Source organism: Medicago truncatula, chromosome 1, assembly GCF_003473485.1.
Source record: "Medicago truncatula cultivar Jemalong A17 chromosome 1, MtrunA17r5.0-ANR, whole genome shotgun sequence".
NCBI lineage: Eukaryota > Viridiplantae > Streptophyta > Magnoliopsida > Fabales > Fabaceae > Medicago > Medicago truncatula.
The window spans coordinates 45073557-45089619 of NC_053042.1; the positions used below are offsets into that span (position 1 = coordinate 45073557).

The 16063-nt window shown below is 35.3% G+C and overlaps 1 pseudogene; it reads left to right on the plus strand.

Moving 5' to 3' along the window:
• The first annotated feature begins 5628 nt into the window (after positions 1-5628).
• On the plus strand, positions 5629-9312 carry LOC11422943 (probable ubiquitin-conjugating enzyme E2 25; annotated as a pseudogene).
• Positions 9313-16063: the final 6751 nt, after the last annotated feature.

A 16063-nucleotide genomic window follows, 5' to 3' on the forward strand; every position in this document is an offset into this window, starting at 1 on the left:
TGTGAGAAGTAAAGGAAATAGAGTGAAGTTTCTGTTGGTTTATCAAGGTTTGTTTTGGTTTGCTTTGTTGTTATGAAGCTACTGATACCTTTAGAAACTAGGGGCTAATATTTGACCATAAGTTCCATATTATTTTATAAATGTTTCTAAAAGTCTATTTTTCTGTACCAACAAATAATCATTGTTTGTTACTTCTGTAGTCCATTGTCCATGATGTGATTGACATATTTGACAACAGTGACAATGATGATGATGATTTAATGGTACTTGGAGAAATAAGTCGTAAACGTAGCAAGGGGAAGGCTCTTGAAGCCATTCGTGAGGGTTATTGTGATCAACAAGTTGTGGTTTGTATAAGATGTTATTTGCTATATCTTGCAGTAGATTAATGTTATCATTTTGTTCGCAATCCTTTTGATAAATCGTCTGATTTTACTTTTTAGCAGCCTGTTATGGTAAAAAATGGAACAGTTAGCGTGATTCAGCCTTCTAACGATCAACCTTCAGTATCACATGATGTAATCAATGTTGATAGCTATGGTTCTGATCCATCATTATTTGGTATATCTTTTGGAACAAAATTGTCTTCTATGGCTGCCCCTAGTAAGAAGATATCACAGGCATCACCGTGTTTTGGGCGTGACTTGAGTAATTCATCGGGAGTAGAGTCATCTAAGTCTCTACAGTTTATGAAATCTTTCCATAGTAAAGTGAAGTCTGCTTTTTCCGGTTCAAAAAACTGCGGTTTGGCTGACAGTCCAGATGCGATGAAGCTGCCACATGGAGGTAAGTCGCCATATTTTGAGCAATTTGAAAGTGATAAGAAGGGAACTAGCAGTAGCAATTAATTCCAATCAAATTTCAGTGGACAGGATGATTCATTATATCCTTCGGGAATAGAATCAGGAAGCCCGTGGTTCAAGAGTTCTCATTACATCGATGCCACTCCTGGACGTAATGGAGCAGCTGTGGTTCTCCCAGATTTGACAATCACTGATGAACCCGAAAATGAAACTCTGAGGAAACTTCAAAGTTTTAAGCAATTTGACACTGTCACCGACATTTCAGACCATAACTTTATTGAAAATATTTCCTTCATGGAAAAGGTTAGTTTATATTTTTCAGAGTTGTGCTAAAAAAATCCAGGAAGAGTGGAGGATTCTGGAGAAGCATTTGCCGGGTGAGTTTAGTATTCGTGACACAAAATAGCTTGTAATATCTTCAATGTCATATGACTCATATCACATTTAGAATTCGATTTACCTTTTCGAGCCAATGGACTTTACTATATGGGTTGTATTCAATCATTGTTTATTTTTTCCTATCAAACTCCATTTTTTGCTATTGAAAGGGTTGGTCCGGTTCCTGTCTTTTCGAAAGGGGGTTTGGCTTATTTTCTTTATAATACAACCTCATGGAAAGATTGCCAATTTTTCCCTCTGCGGTTTCCACTCCAGATTTATTTTTCTTCTGAAATTAGAATCAAGAACTTAGAACTTCTAAATATCATAGTGTGAAACATGTTTCTGGTATATTGCTTAACCTGACCATTTCTGTCTTTTTTCTTTAATGCTCATCAAATACAATATTTGTGAGAGTCTGCGAATCAAGGATGGATCTCTTGAGAGCTGTGATTATTGGAGCAGAAGGGACTCCTTACCATGACGGTCTTTTCTTTTTTGATGTACACTTTCCAACTGGCTATCCCAATGTACCCCCGGTACGTGGTTAAGAATACTTTATCTGACAGACGTTGTTTTCTTGTTAACTCTTTTTAATTCAATTCTAACAAAAGGGTCGTTATTTTCGTGGCAGCTAGTCCACTACCACTCTAGAGGTCTTCGACTCAACCCTAATTTGTATGGCTGTGGTAAAGTATGCCTCAGTCTACTTAACACCTGGTCTGGCGACAGAAATCAGATGTGGGCTCCAGGTGTTTCGACAATGCTACAGGTTCTAGTCTCCATAAAAGGTCTAATCTTGAACGCGAAGCCTTACTATAATGAACCTGGATATGAATACAAGAGTGGCTCACGAAGTGGTGAACAGAAAGCCCTACAGTATAACGAGGATACATTCATTCTATCATTGAGGACAATGATTTCTATTATAAAAAGTCGTCCTAAGGTTTGGTTCTACTCTTTGGTTTGTATTTTTACAAATATAAAAAGTTTTTAATGTAAAAAAGTTGTACATAGTTTTGATTATGCTGTATTATTGGATGAGTGTAATTATATTTTACACTGCCATCGCTAAGTATTTATAATCTTTTTCTTTCTTGAGGCTCAAGCAACTGATTTAGGTAATTTTTGGTTTTCAGAATTTTGAAGACCTTGTTGTGGGGCATTTCTACAGCAGAGCACATGATATCCTGGGAACATGTAAAGCATACATGGAGGAGGGTGTTCGAGTTGGCTGTTTTTTCAAAGAATTGGAGTTAAGGACTGTAAAAAATTCATGTCTCCTACTCCTCCAATACCGCGTACCACTCGCATAAAGTGATTTGCTTAACCACATGATGGTGATGAAGGAACATTCTTTTTGAAAACCCAGTTTTGAGACACCGATTCTAAAGCATGTTACACATCAACTGCATGCAGGTTTTTTTTGTTAACTTTTTACATGAATTAAACAAAACCATATATATAGATATATAGTTGCACGTAATTTTATTATTAGTAGTTTTGTTAGGATTACATTAAGTTTGCTTGATCATCTTTTGTTACTTACTCTTGAAGAAAGGCAAACATTATTTATTTTTCATCTTTGTTAGTAATCCAAATATTTGATGTTAATTTTTACTTTTTTTATGGTTACATGTTAATTTCTACTTTGTTTAGTCTTTTTTTATTATTACATAGTTATATCGTCACCGCTACGTATAATTAGACACATTTTATCTGCAAAAATCCTATCTATATTTTTTTAGCTGAATCAAGGGGAGCAAACATCCGAACTAGATTGGCACCCCCACGCGATTATCATCCTCTGCTGATGACCCCATAAAATAATATTATTAAAAAATAGCAAAATCTGGAAGAGTAGTGGACCACCAAACACCTTGAATACGGTGACGATGATTAGCTGGACTATCCGCACAACTATTCCCCTCCCGGAATATATGTGAAGGAATCACCTGAAAACCTGTCGGTAAGCAGTTGTGCCACCTGTTTCTCAAACGGATCAACACCAGAGAGAGGCATTCTTAAAAGCCAACAAAACACTAGTAGAATCGTTTTCTACCCAAATGTTTCCCCAACCCTGCTGCAGAGCTAGCTCCATAGCCATAGCATAACCAAAGATTTCGGCCTCAAAAACAGAGAAGGCTCCAATATTACCTGCAAATCAACCCATCAAAGATCCTCTATTGTCCCTAAAAATACCACCACATGTCACATGTTGTCTCACCACCGACCCATCCGTATTTACCTTCACCCAAGGCACCGAAGGCGGCTGCCAAACAACCAAAACAATCTCTTTGTAATGATGGTGATGCGGAGCAACCACAAAAGCATCCAGAAGCCAGGAATCCGAAGATAAACAATGACCCATGGAAGCGTTTCCAGGCAAAGTGATAGATGTTGCGATTTTTATCTTGACCTTATGGAGAGTCACATTGCTGGTCGCAAACCGTAACTGATTACGCGTAATTCAAGAAAACAGCCTGAGCTTCCGCCGAAAAACCAGGCACAGAGGTGGTGCGGATGGAAGGCCGATCGTCGCACCACCTAGAATCTGAAGGCTACATGGTGATAGAGGAGTTTGGATCTGTTTGGTTCGAGAATTAGGAGAAGAAGGGATGGGAGGGAAGGGGAGGGATTTTAACGGAGGGGAGGGGGGATATTTTAACTAAAAATGTGTTTGGTTCGTAAGGGGAGGGGAGGGGAGGGGGAGGGATTTTAAAATTATTTTACCGTTTTACCCTTAAACTTAATTAAATAAAAGAAACTACTTGATTTTACGATTTCAGAGACCAGCGAATGACAAACACACATCGAAGCTGCTTACTTTATCTCAAACTGACTCATATATTTTGCACAACGAAACATGAATCGGTGAATTAACATTGAAAAAAAAAAGGAACAACAAGCAATAATAAGTTGAATTAAAATAAGAAAATAATAATAATAATAATAATAATAAGGCCGTTGACATCAACAAAGTAGTAGTAGGAGTAGTTTTTTTTTTTTTGTTAGATAGACGAAATGGCAAAGCCATAATAAACTCACACACACAAGTGGAGGTACCGGGGTTCGAACTCCGATCATGACATCCGGCCTAACAATGTCGGCATTTTGCCAGTTGAGCTAGGACTTCTGAATAGTAGGAGTAGTTTTTAGATGTAACAAATAAGAGTGATAGATAATATATAATAATCAAAGTTGTTAGAAGAAAAATATAACAAAATAATAATAAAAATTTCTACAAGAATAAGATAACCTAATAATAATAATAAGATCGTTACAAAGATAATATAATCTTTTTTTTTGTTACACAAAGATAATATAATCTAATAATAATAAAAGTTATTGCAACGTTAATATTGAGATTTGAAATTAATTTAAGGATAATTATGACAATGCAATAAAATTTTAAAGAGATTTGCTTCCCTCCCCTCACCTCCAAAACTCTCAACCAAACAGACACTAGGGAAAGGTAAGGCGGTTTGGAAAAAGTTGTTCGTAGGAGAGAGAAGAGAGCGTTTTCACGCAGGAGAGAAAGTCATATGGCATGTTTTGTTTCTTGCTCTAAAAGAAAGGGAAACAAATTAATCTAGTATTTATTTTTCATCTTTGTTAGTAATTACCAAATTTTGATGTTAATATTTTTCTTTTTCTTTTTCTTTTGGGTGACATGTTAATTTTTACCTTGTTTAGTCTCTTTCTGCATATAGTCAGTTAGTCACCATTTATAAACAAATGCTTCTCATATTGAGTAAAAGTACAAATCTATAGCTGCAATTTATCGAGTGTCGATACACTTATCATTCTAACCTGACATGTTCAATCATTCAAAATTAGGAATTCAGTTCCAACAAAAAGGTTTAAAAAAATATAAAATAATTGGGCTGTTTTAAAACTAAAAGGTGTTAAATACAAAGTTCTTTCATGATGCCTGAAGGTGGACTGTTTTTTCTGGCCTTTCCTCGTGTAATTGATACACTGTTTGAAACTCTCGTCATTCCTGCGGATTTATCCACAGAAATAAATCCGCAAGAATTCCTTAGGATTTTGATGATGTTTAGGTGCCAGCCGAAGTTTCCTGCGGATCCTCATACCGTAGGAACATACGCAGATAATTATTACTGTGCTGCGGAATTTCCTGCAAAATTGTATATTACATTTCCTGCGGATTTTCCTCCTGTTTTGTTTAAACTTTGAAATTTTAAAAATTGTAAGATTTTGAGTTTCTTAATTGTGGACCCATGTTTCTTCTCACAATTACTATGAAATTTGTGAGTTTTTTTTTTCAGATCCAATTTCATCTTGTGTTTGTTTTTCCGTTGGATCATTTTATTGTTTATGAATACCTACTGTGAAAATGTTTATTTGAAAATTGTATTCTCTCTGTGGTGTTTTAGACATCAATTGAGTAAGCTTGAAATGTTTTTCGACAAAGAGACTCATCATGGAGATTGAGTTTATAAGAACTGCTTACAGAAGTATAATGAATATGAAGCAATATCAAAGAAAATTAATGCATTCAAATCTTCTAGATGGAGTGAATTCATGTTATATTCTTTACAATAGATTATCAGGGTACTTGAACCTTCTCCTTTAACTGTCTTCAAATTTCTTAGCATCCTTAGACTGCAACTCTAATATTTACTTGGTACTCTTGCGATTTTCTAGAAAATGCAAAGGTGAAAGGTGCCTTGGATCTAGCATCTTAATTGGACACTCTCGTGGAACAATACCTTGGTTCTAGCGTCTTAATTGGACAAATCATTTTATTTTTGAAGAAAATTGGACAAATCATTTGATAGAGTTCGAGTTCAATTTATGTCTGAAACAATCCTTGGTCATGTTTAATTTATATTTCGATCGAATTTTGGATTATCTGGACTCCTTCTCTAGTTTTATTACTTATTTGCATACTATATATTAAAGGGACTGTAAAAAAATGGAGACAGAGGATTTATGCCCAGCTAGCAAAGAAATGTAACCCCACGCAACAACCTAACTAAATTACTGGTTCACGTAATCATTCTTTATAACTCTCTTTGCTATATATATGCAATAATAATCGTCACGAATACTTTAGTTTTTCCACATGTTTTGAAATAGTTGTTTACATAAATCATGCAGAAATATGTTTTTCTCCAATGTATTTTAACTTGATGTCATATTCGACAAATCATCGATCAAGTCTCGTGCGTCAATAACTACAAATGTAACTATTAATATTAGTGATATCATATTGTTAAGTAGTTGAAGACCTCTAAAATTATATGGTTAAAATGAATTATCACTCAACGGAGATGTGTATCACCTTGTCTTCTTAACCAATCCGAGAGGTATTCCAACTTGAATCATGTTGCAAGATATTTTTATAACACTACTATAAACTCTCGATTTTCCTGCGGATTATGGTGAAAATTCTGTAGGAAATTTGTTTCCTACGGCTTTTGCAAGTATTTAGGTTCCCATATAATACCTTCGTAAATATTGTTTCCTGAGGATTTTAGGAATCACAGAAACGTTCCTGCGGAAATTTCTTCAGGAAAAGTGAAAAATATCCACAGGAAATCTTTGGGCAGAATTGGATGAGCTTCCCTCTCTACGGATATGTTTCCTTTGAACACATCGAAGATAATCGAACCTAAAACCTTGAGGAACACATTTCAAGGTCCCAAGTCAACATCAATGGACCAACCTAAATGGGTTATTATACCTCTATCCTTACAACAATTAAAAATATCAATTTTAACCTTTTCCAAAATCACATTCATCCACCCCGTCAAGAAATGAAAATAGTTGACATGTTTTCCAGATTTTTAGAAGTTGAAATTGAACATCAAGACAAGGATCAATGAGGAAAACTATAGGTCATATATATGTTCTAATAAACTTTGATTCTCTCCTTTCAATTTCAACAATAGCCTAAAACTCGTCTTTGAAGTGTTATTCATCACAAAACGGAAGCAATTTCGTACTCGATTCCCTTTACCAAATTCCATTCACTTCACATCCACACCAAAACCACAAGAATCCAATCTTCCAACTTCACTTGTCCTCTTCTCCCTTCCCCAATTTCAATCAAACTTTTATACTGGGCATTGAGAGATTGATTTAACCACATTGATTGCTTACTTGTGCATAATTTGCGATTTAAGATTCAATTATCTTGAATGGTTCTATTGGAAATCTATACCAGGGATTTAATTTTACCCCTAGGACACGATATAGGTTTTTGAAATCAAAATCTAAAATACTGTTACATTTGGCACATTGATATCATGCATATGTTTTATACATTTGTTGTTGTTGTTCTTGAAAGACATTGTATCACTGTGACGGGTTGGCATTGGAACCGATGGAAGAAAGGGAGGTTAGTATAAAATCCTGAAATCTGTCAACTATTTTCTATACCGGACATATTGATGGGTGAATGGGTGTGATTTGGTAAAGGTTTAAATTAATCAAATTGAAAAGATACCTGTAATGGTTTTCGTCGAATTTCGTTTGTTAACTCTCATACTAAATAACTGCTTTTTCAAGCTTACGGACTTAACCATATAGGCTGTATCCAATCATTGTTAATTTTTCCAATAGAACTCTGTTCATTGCTACTGAAATGGTAGGTCTAGTTCACGTTTTATCCAACGGAGTACATTGGCTTATTTTCTTTATAATATTCTTACTGAACGATCCCAAAATTATCTTTGGTTCTATTATGTCCAGATATTTGTTTTGATGTTGGAGTTAAGAACTTATACACACTATGTAGTGTGAAACTGCTTCTGCATATTGCTCAACCAGCCGGCCATTTCTTTGATATTTTTATTTATTTATTGCTCATCAGATACAATATTTGTCGGAGTCTACGAAAAGACCGTTATGGTAAGGAGCAGAAGAGACTCCTTACCATAACGGTCTTTTCTTTTTTGATGTTTACTTTCCCCCCTGGATATCCCAATGTACCCCCAGTATGTGGTTGAGGATACTTCATATTTTTTTGGAACAACAAACTAATATATTTTTTGGGAACCTATATATTAGATAAAATAGGAAAAGTACAAATAATACTTGACACGTGAAATTGGGAGATGTGTAAGGGGTACTCGATCCATCAGTAATACAAAACAAGAAACATAAAAAAGAATACAAAATTGAGGATACTTTATCTAGCTGACAATATTTTCTTGTTCACTCTTTTTAATCCAATTTTGATAAACGTGTCAATTTTTTTCATGGCAGCAAGTCCATTACCACTCTGGCGGCCTTGGGCTCAACCCTAATTTGTATGCTTCTGGGAAAGTATCCCTCAGTCTACTTGACACCTGGTTTGGCAACAAGGATCAGAAATGGACTCCAGGTGTTTCAACAATGCTACAGGTTCTAGTCTCCATACAAGGTCTAATCTTGAACGCAAAGCCTTACTATAATGAACCTGGATATGAAATAATGAGTCGCTTAATAGATGGTGAAAAGAGAGCCATGTTGTATAATGAGGATACATTCATTCTTTCGCTGAAGACAATGATGTATATGATTAGAAAGCCTCCAAAGGTTTGGTCTTACTCTTGGTTCATTTTTTATATATCCATATTCGCTAAGCTTGCTTTGCTACGTCACATATAAAAAGTTTTATACATAAATTTTATTATATTTTACAAATATCTACTTGATGATATATGATTCGATGTCTATAATTTTTTCATTTATACGGTTATACTGTCATTGTGAAATATTTAAAATATATTTTCCTTTCTTGGGGTTCAAGCAACTCGTTTAAGTCTTTTATGGTTTTCAGAATTTTGAAGACCTTGTTGTGGGGCATTTCTACAGCCGAGCATATAATATTTTGGGGTCATGTAAAGCATACATGGAAGGTGCTCAAGTTGGTTATTTGGCGAAAGGCAGGGTTCGAATTGTCGATGAGAGTGAAGGAAAGTGCTCGGATAAATTTAAGGCTGGTTTAGTTGGACATGTGAATAATCTGGTCAAGGAGTTTGAAAGAATCGGAGTTAAGGACTGTGAGAAATTCCAAAAAGGATCCTCTCATTCCTTATCTCTACATCTCCCTGCTTACTCTTTATCTCTTCCCTTTCCTCTATATCTCTCCCTGTACTCTCTATCTCTCTCTTAATAATCTCACTATCTCTCTTCATAAATTAAAAAGTAAGAAGGGAGATATAGAGGAAAGGGAAGGAGAGGATTCAAATCCGAGAAATTCAGGTCTCCTGCGGTACCGTTTACCACCTACCGAAAGTGATTGGCTTAACTACACGAGTGATCAAGGAACATTCTTTTTGAAAACCCAATCTTGAAACTATGATACTAAAGGTTTATAACGTCAACTGCATGCAGGTTTTTGTTTTAGACATTGATTATAGTTAAAAACTAGATGCATATAATTATTTATTAGTTTGTTAGTTATGACTACGTTATGTTTGCTTTATCATCTTTTCTTTCTTGCTATAAAAGAAAGACAAGTAAATCTAGTTTATGTTTTACATCTTCGTTAGTAATTATAGAACCAAAAATACTTCCCCTTTGAACCACTACCTCCTTAATACAATCTCCAGGGTCCAGCACAAATCATATTATAGACAAGGAGTGGTTTTAAGCCTATGTAAATTTCATGTCCAAGAGAATACTTTGGCTTCCTCCACCAACTCATCCACCTCCTTATCAATTTTCTTAAACACCTTGTCTCATTTCTCGCCAAATAAGCCAATATCCTTCCTTATCTTCTTCTATCTCGCTTCCCCGTCCATCACTTCAAAATGAATAAAAAGGTTTTGAGGATTAATGAAGTTAATTCCCATCCATCACAAAATGTTTTGCCACACGTTGAATGCCAACCTACAACGCAAAAAAAAAAAAAAAAAAAAATGAGTTGATGTTTCCTCCAACCCCTCACACCAAACAGAATTTGTCAAAGCATTCGGGTCAATAATACTCCAGATAGAGAGGTTTCTCTTTGTTGAAATATGATCATATAGTATTTTCCATGAAAATGCGACCACCTTAGATGGAGTCAGACTCTTCCAAATAGAACCAAAAACCCTCATCTCCACTTCTCCCAAATTGGTATTCGCCCCCAACAAAAACCTCCAATAACAAGTAAGAAGACTTAACCTTAAAGCAACCATGTTCCGCCAACTTCCAAACCCAAACATCCTCCTTCAGCTAAATAACATATATGATTTCTCAATAAAAAATATCTTAACAAAATAAAGTTAAGATATTTTTTATCCATGCAAGTTTATACTTTATTTTAGCAAATTACTTAATTTAATTTATCTAAATGAAAAATAAAGTTATTTTTTTAAGAAGCCAAAAGAATTAACGTATATACAAAGAAGAAGGTTTCTAACAAAGAACAAGATGTGTCAGCTGGAACTCAAACAAAGTTTAAGAGTACAACAACCAAAGAAGCAAAAAGGAATAAAACAAAAAGATCCAGAGCCCAACAAACGATATTATAAGGTGGAGTATCCTAAAAAAATAGACGGGTTAGTCCAACATGCATGGAAATTGATAAAGTCATTGGGTCTAAACACCTTGAGCCACCACCAAGAATTGAGTTTCACCATGCCAACCATTTGAACAAGAGATGTATGCTTGTTATGGAAAAACTAAAGATTACTTTTTTTTCTCCAAATGATGTAAATACAAGTCAACCAAATTATATGAAGACCGTTGAACCAAAATCAATGATCCAACTACCATCTCATCAAACTAAAGAATATACATGGATGTCTCGTAAGTTGTCATATAAATGGTTGTTCAAATAACACACCTATAATATTATATGATCAACTATTTTTCTTAATCTACGTAATTTAACTCATTTTTACTTATAAATCATTCTGAAGGGAGTAATCACTAAAATCTATAATCAATGATCCAACTACCATACCTTGTCTATTGCATATTGCATATTTCTGGAGGGAGTAATCACTTATAAGCATCTATTGCATATTTCACTTGTATTAAAAAAAAAATTGATATTGTAGTTAATGTGTTATTTTATGTATGAATATACCTAAAATACTTCTTTTGTATATGTGTTAGTTCATTTTGACTTTTCATATTTCAGACGTTTAAAAACCTAGAAAAACTATTTAGGCTCTTGTTTTGAATGTTAGTTTAAGGTTCCTTTGTTGTTGTTATGAAGCTACCGGTACCTTTAGAAAAGAAGGAGCTAACATTTAACCATAAGTTCGATTTTATTTTATAAATGTTTCTAAAAGCCTATCTTTTTTCTTTTTTCTTACCAACAAATAATCATTGTTTGTTACTTTTGTAGTTCAAAAAAACTGGAAACGGTACATTACAGCACAAAAACTCTATAAAATCCAAGGATCTAAAATGGGTAATTCTTGTTTACATATCAAAAAAGATAATGTTGGTCAATCTTCCGGAACAAAATTGTTTTCTAGTTCTAAAGCTTCCCCTATAGTAAGAAGAAATCAGTTGCATCGCAGAGCTTTGTGCGTGACTTGAGTAATTCATCGGGAGTAGATTCATCTAAGTCTCAACAGTTAGTGAAATCTTCCAAAGTTAAAGTGAAGTCTGCTCTTTTGGGTTCAAAAAGCAGCAGCAGCAGTTCATTCCATTCAAATTTCAATGGAAAGGATCGATAATCAATGTATACTCCTTGGTTTAAGAGTTCTCATAATACCAACACCACTCTCGAGCACGTGCTTGGTGACAATGCGATGAAGCTTCCACGAGGAGGTAAGATGCCATACATGGGGCAATTTAAAAGTGCTAAAAAGGGAGCTGGCAGTAGCAGTTCATTACATTCAAATTTCAATGGACATAATGGATCATTGCATCCTCTGGGCATAGAATCAGGAAACCCTTCGTTTAAGAGTTTTCATAATATAGATGTCACTCCTGAGCACGTGCTTGGTGAATCCAGTGTTCTCAAATCTGCCAGAGCCGGACGTGATGGAGCAGCTGTGGACACAGCGGGTTTGAGAATCACTGATGAACCCGAAAACGAAACTCTGAAGAAACTTCGAAGTTTTAAGTAATTTGACATTGTCACTGACACTTCAGACCATTATTTTAGTAAAAATAATTCCTCCATGAAGCAGGTTAGTTTTTTTTTTTTTCTTTTCTAAAAATGTCTCTTACAGACGTACTTTTTTCAGTTCTGATCTTAATTATATGGATTTACATATCACTTATTTCCTCAGCAAAACCCAAGTTGGGCTAGAAAAATTCAGAAAGAGTGGAAGATTTTGAAAAAGCATTTGCCAGGTGAGTTTGGTATTCTTTATACTAAATAGCTTGTAATATTTTCGATGTCATATCACATATCACGATTAGTATTCAATTTACTTTTTTGAGGTTATGGACTTCACCATATGGGTTGTATCCAATCATTGTTAATTTTTTTAAACAAACTTCGTTCATTACTATTGACATGGTAGGTCTAGTTCCCGTCTTATCGAAACGGTTTTGGCATGTTTTCTTTATAATACTTCCTTTTTGAAAGATTTCCAAATTTTTCCTCGTTAGTGTCCACTCACATATTTGTTATGAAATTGGGATCAAGAACTTTTAATTACCATAGTGTGAAACATGATTATGGTATATTTCTCAATCTTATCTTCTTTTTTTTTTTTTGACTTTTTTTAATGCTCATCAGATACAATATTTGTGAGAGTCTATGAATCAAGGATGGATCTCTTGAGGGCTGTGATTATTGGAGCAGAAGAGACTCCTTACCATGACGGTCTTTTATTTTTGAGAATTGTTGTTCCCACTTGTTGTTTGGCTGAGAAACACTAGTAAATTACGCAAACACCCCTCGGTAGTTAACTGCCGAGGAATTTGAAATCCGGCTGCAGTTAACTGCCGAGGAAAATGTTTCATCCGATGAAACAGCCACCTGCTCCCCCTACACACTATTTTCTTCATCACCTTCATTTCCACCTCCATTCAATCCCAAAATCCTTTTTTTTTAATCAATTTTTGATCCAAAATCATTCAAGCATCAAGCATAGGAGGTATCAACACACTATTGACGTAAAAAAACAGGTATTGTGCATTTTATTCGATTGATTTTTTGGGTGTTTTATGGGTATCTATGTCAATTACGTAGAACCCTGTCATGAGAATCCTCGGCAGTTCTGCCGAGGAAAACTTCGGTAGTTTAGTGCCGAGGAAAACCTCGGTAGTTAGGTGCCGAGGAACTCTTGGTGAAAAAATTTCACAACGAAAAAATGGCAGCTACTGCCAGATTTTCAAAAAAAAAATTCTTTTGTTTTTTCTTTTGTTTTTTTTGTTTTAATTCATTATGGCATTGATGTTTATACATTACTTAGTTGTTAATTCATATTTATGTGTTGTTTAATTATAGTAATGGTAGAGAATGTGAAAGATGTTCCGGGAGAGACAAAACAAAATTTTGTCGAATATTCCGGAGATGTCAAACCGCCTAATGTTGAAGCGAAAACAAACATTGATGGAGCTTCCGTCCATGTTGAAGCTTCAAAGTATGTTGGCGGCTCCGGTGTCCTCCCACTTCAACCCCACGAGGTCGACACGGCTAAGTTTTTTTCAGACGACGTTAAGTCGAAAAATAGAGATGAATTGCTTGAGTGGGTGCGTCGACAAGCAAATAAGGCGGGATTTAGAATTGACACACAAAGATCAAGCTTGATCAATCCAATGTTCCGGCTAGTGTGTGAAAGGAGTGGAACTCACAAAGTTCCGGGAAAAAAAACACCGAAGCATGCGAGAACGGGCTCAAGAAAATGTGGTTGCTTATTCATGATTAGTGGATATCAAAGTAAGCAAACAAAGGAATGGGGATTGAACATTCTTAATGGAGTTCACAACCATCCCATGGAGCCGGCTTTAGAAGGACACATTCTTGCCGGTAGATTAAAGGAGGACGACAAGAAGATTGTACGTGACTTGACCAAGAGCAAGATGCTTCCAAGAAATATTTTGATACATTTGAAGAACCAAAGACCACATTGCATGACAAATGTGAAGCAAGTGTACAATGAACGTCAACAAATATGGAAGGCAAATAGGGGTGACAAGAAGCCGTTGCAATTTCTAATCTCGAAGTTGGAGGAGCACAACTATACTTATTACTCAAGAACACAACTTGAAAGTAATACTATTGAAGATATATTTTGGGCTCATCCAACATCCATTAAGTTGTTTAACAATTTTCCAACGGTTTTGGTTATGGACTCCACCTACAAAACCAACATGTAAAGGATGCCAATGTTTGAGGTAGTTGGGGTCACTTCAACCGATTTGACATATTCGGTTGGGTTTGGATTTATGACACATGAGAAAGAGGAAAATTTTGTTTGGGTTTTACAAATGTTGCGTAAACTTCTTTCGTCAAAGATGAATATACCTAAGGTGATTGTTACCGACAGGGATATGTCTTTGATGAAAGCGGTTGCACATGTTTTTCCGAAAAGTTATGCAATGAATTGTTACTTTCATGTGCAAGCTAATGTTAAACAAAGGTGTGTCTTAGATTGTAAATATCCTTTGGGTTTTAAAAAGGATGGGAAAGAGGTGAGCAATCGCGATGTGGTCAAGAAGATAATGAAGGCATGGAAAGCTATGGTTGAATCGCCCACTCAACAGTTATATGCAAATGCATTAGTGGAGTTCAAAGATTCAAGAGTTGATAGATCATAGAGATGATTATGTTGAAGTATTTGCAGGTGAGGATCGTTATGACTACATTTTAAACGGATTACATCCTCCCGCAAATACAAAAACTTGTGCACATCTTGTTGATAAGTGGTTGACTTTTCCGGACATGGGACACATTGTTGCTAATTATTACAAAATGTGTGGTGGTGTTGACAAATCTTGAAGTTGGAAACTCGGAATCGTTTTTCCCACTAAGAGGGCCACCACCGCCGGGTAATCAAAAAACTCCCATCTTGTGCCTTGGGGCAATTCCAAATCATTTTGTGCTTATTTCCTTGAAGAATGGTTGTCCACTACCTCCATCATCTACGGAGTGGCACAATCACAAGAAAGAAGATGCGGTGACTTGGGAAGATGAGTATTTGGATCAACATGAGTTGTTCCGAAAGCTCATGGCTATTGAAAGTGGAAACAAACCGTTCAAACCACAAAAGGAGTCAAACAACGCGGCGCCTATTTTGTAGGACACTTCCGAAAAACCAAAGCAACAATTTGAAGTTATTGCGGAAGATGATGAAGATTCTATGTCACTTGATCTTCTCCAATCACTTGGTCTTTAATGAGTGATTTTTTTGTCGATGTTAGTTTTTTTTTTTTTTGTAGAAATTACACCGACGTATTTTTTGGGGTCTAAATTGTAACGCCAATTTTTTGTGGCCAATATATAACTAACATTATGTAATTTATATATATATATATATATATATATATATATATATATATATATATATGATAATATGACTTTTATGTGGTGAAAATAATGCAATACTTATTTATAGCTTATTAATGTTTACGCATTTGATTTATTCGTTATTACATTCCATTTAATTTTGTTCTAATATATGATTCTTTTGTTAAAAAAAAATTCAAGTGAGACATGTCTGAGGTTGCACAAATTGAAGGGCGTGTTAGGTACTCCGCGTTTAAAAAGACGGTTAAGGTTATGATAACGCCGACGGACTCTCTTGACAATTTGAAGGCACAACTTAACACTTATTTTGAGCATCTTGGTGAAAATCAATATACACGTCACTTGTTTGGTCAAATGTCATGCATAGACCTAGGAGAAGATAGAGATGAATACGCATGGAAAACGGCAAACCTACCCACATCTAAACCATCCCCTCGACCTCACAACTTGCAACCGATTCCACTACTCTGATCCTACACAACCACCCTCTCTC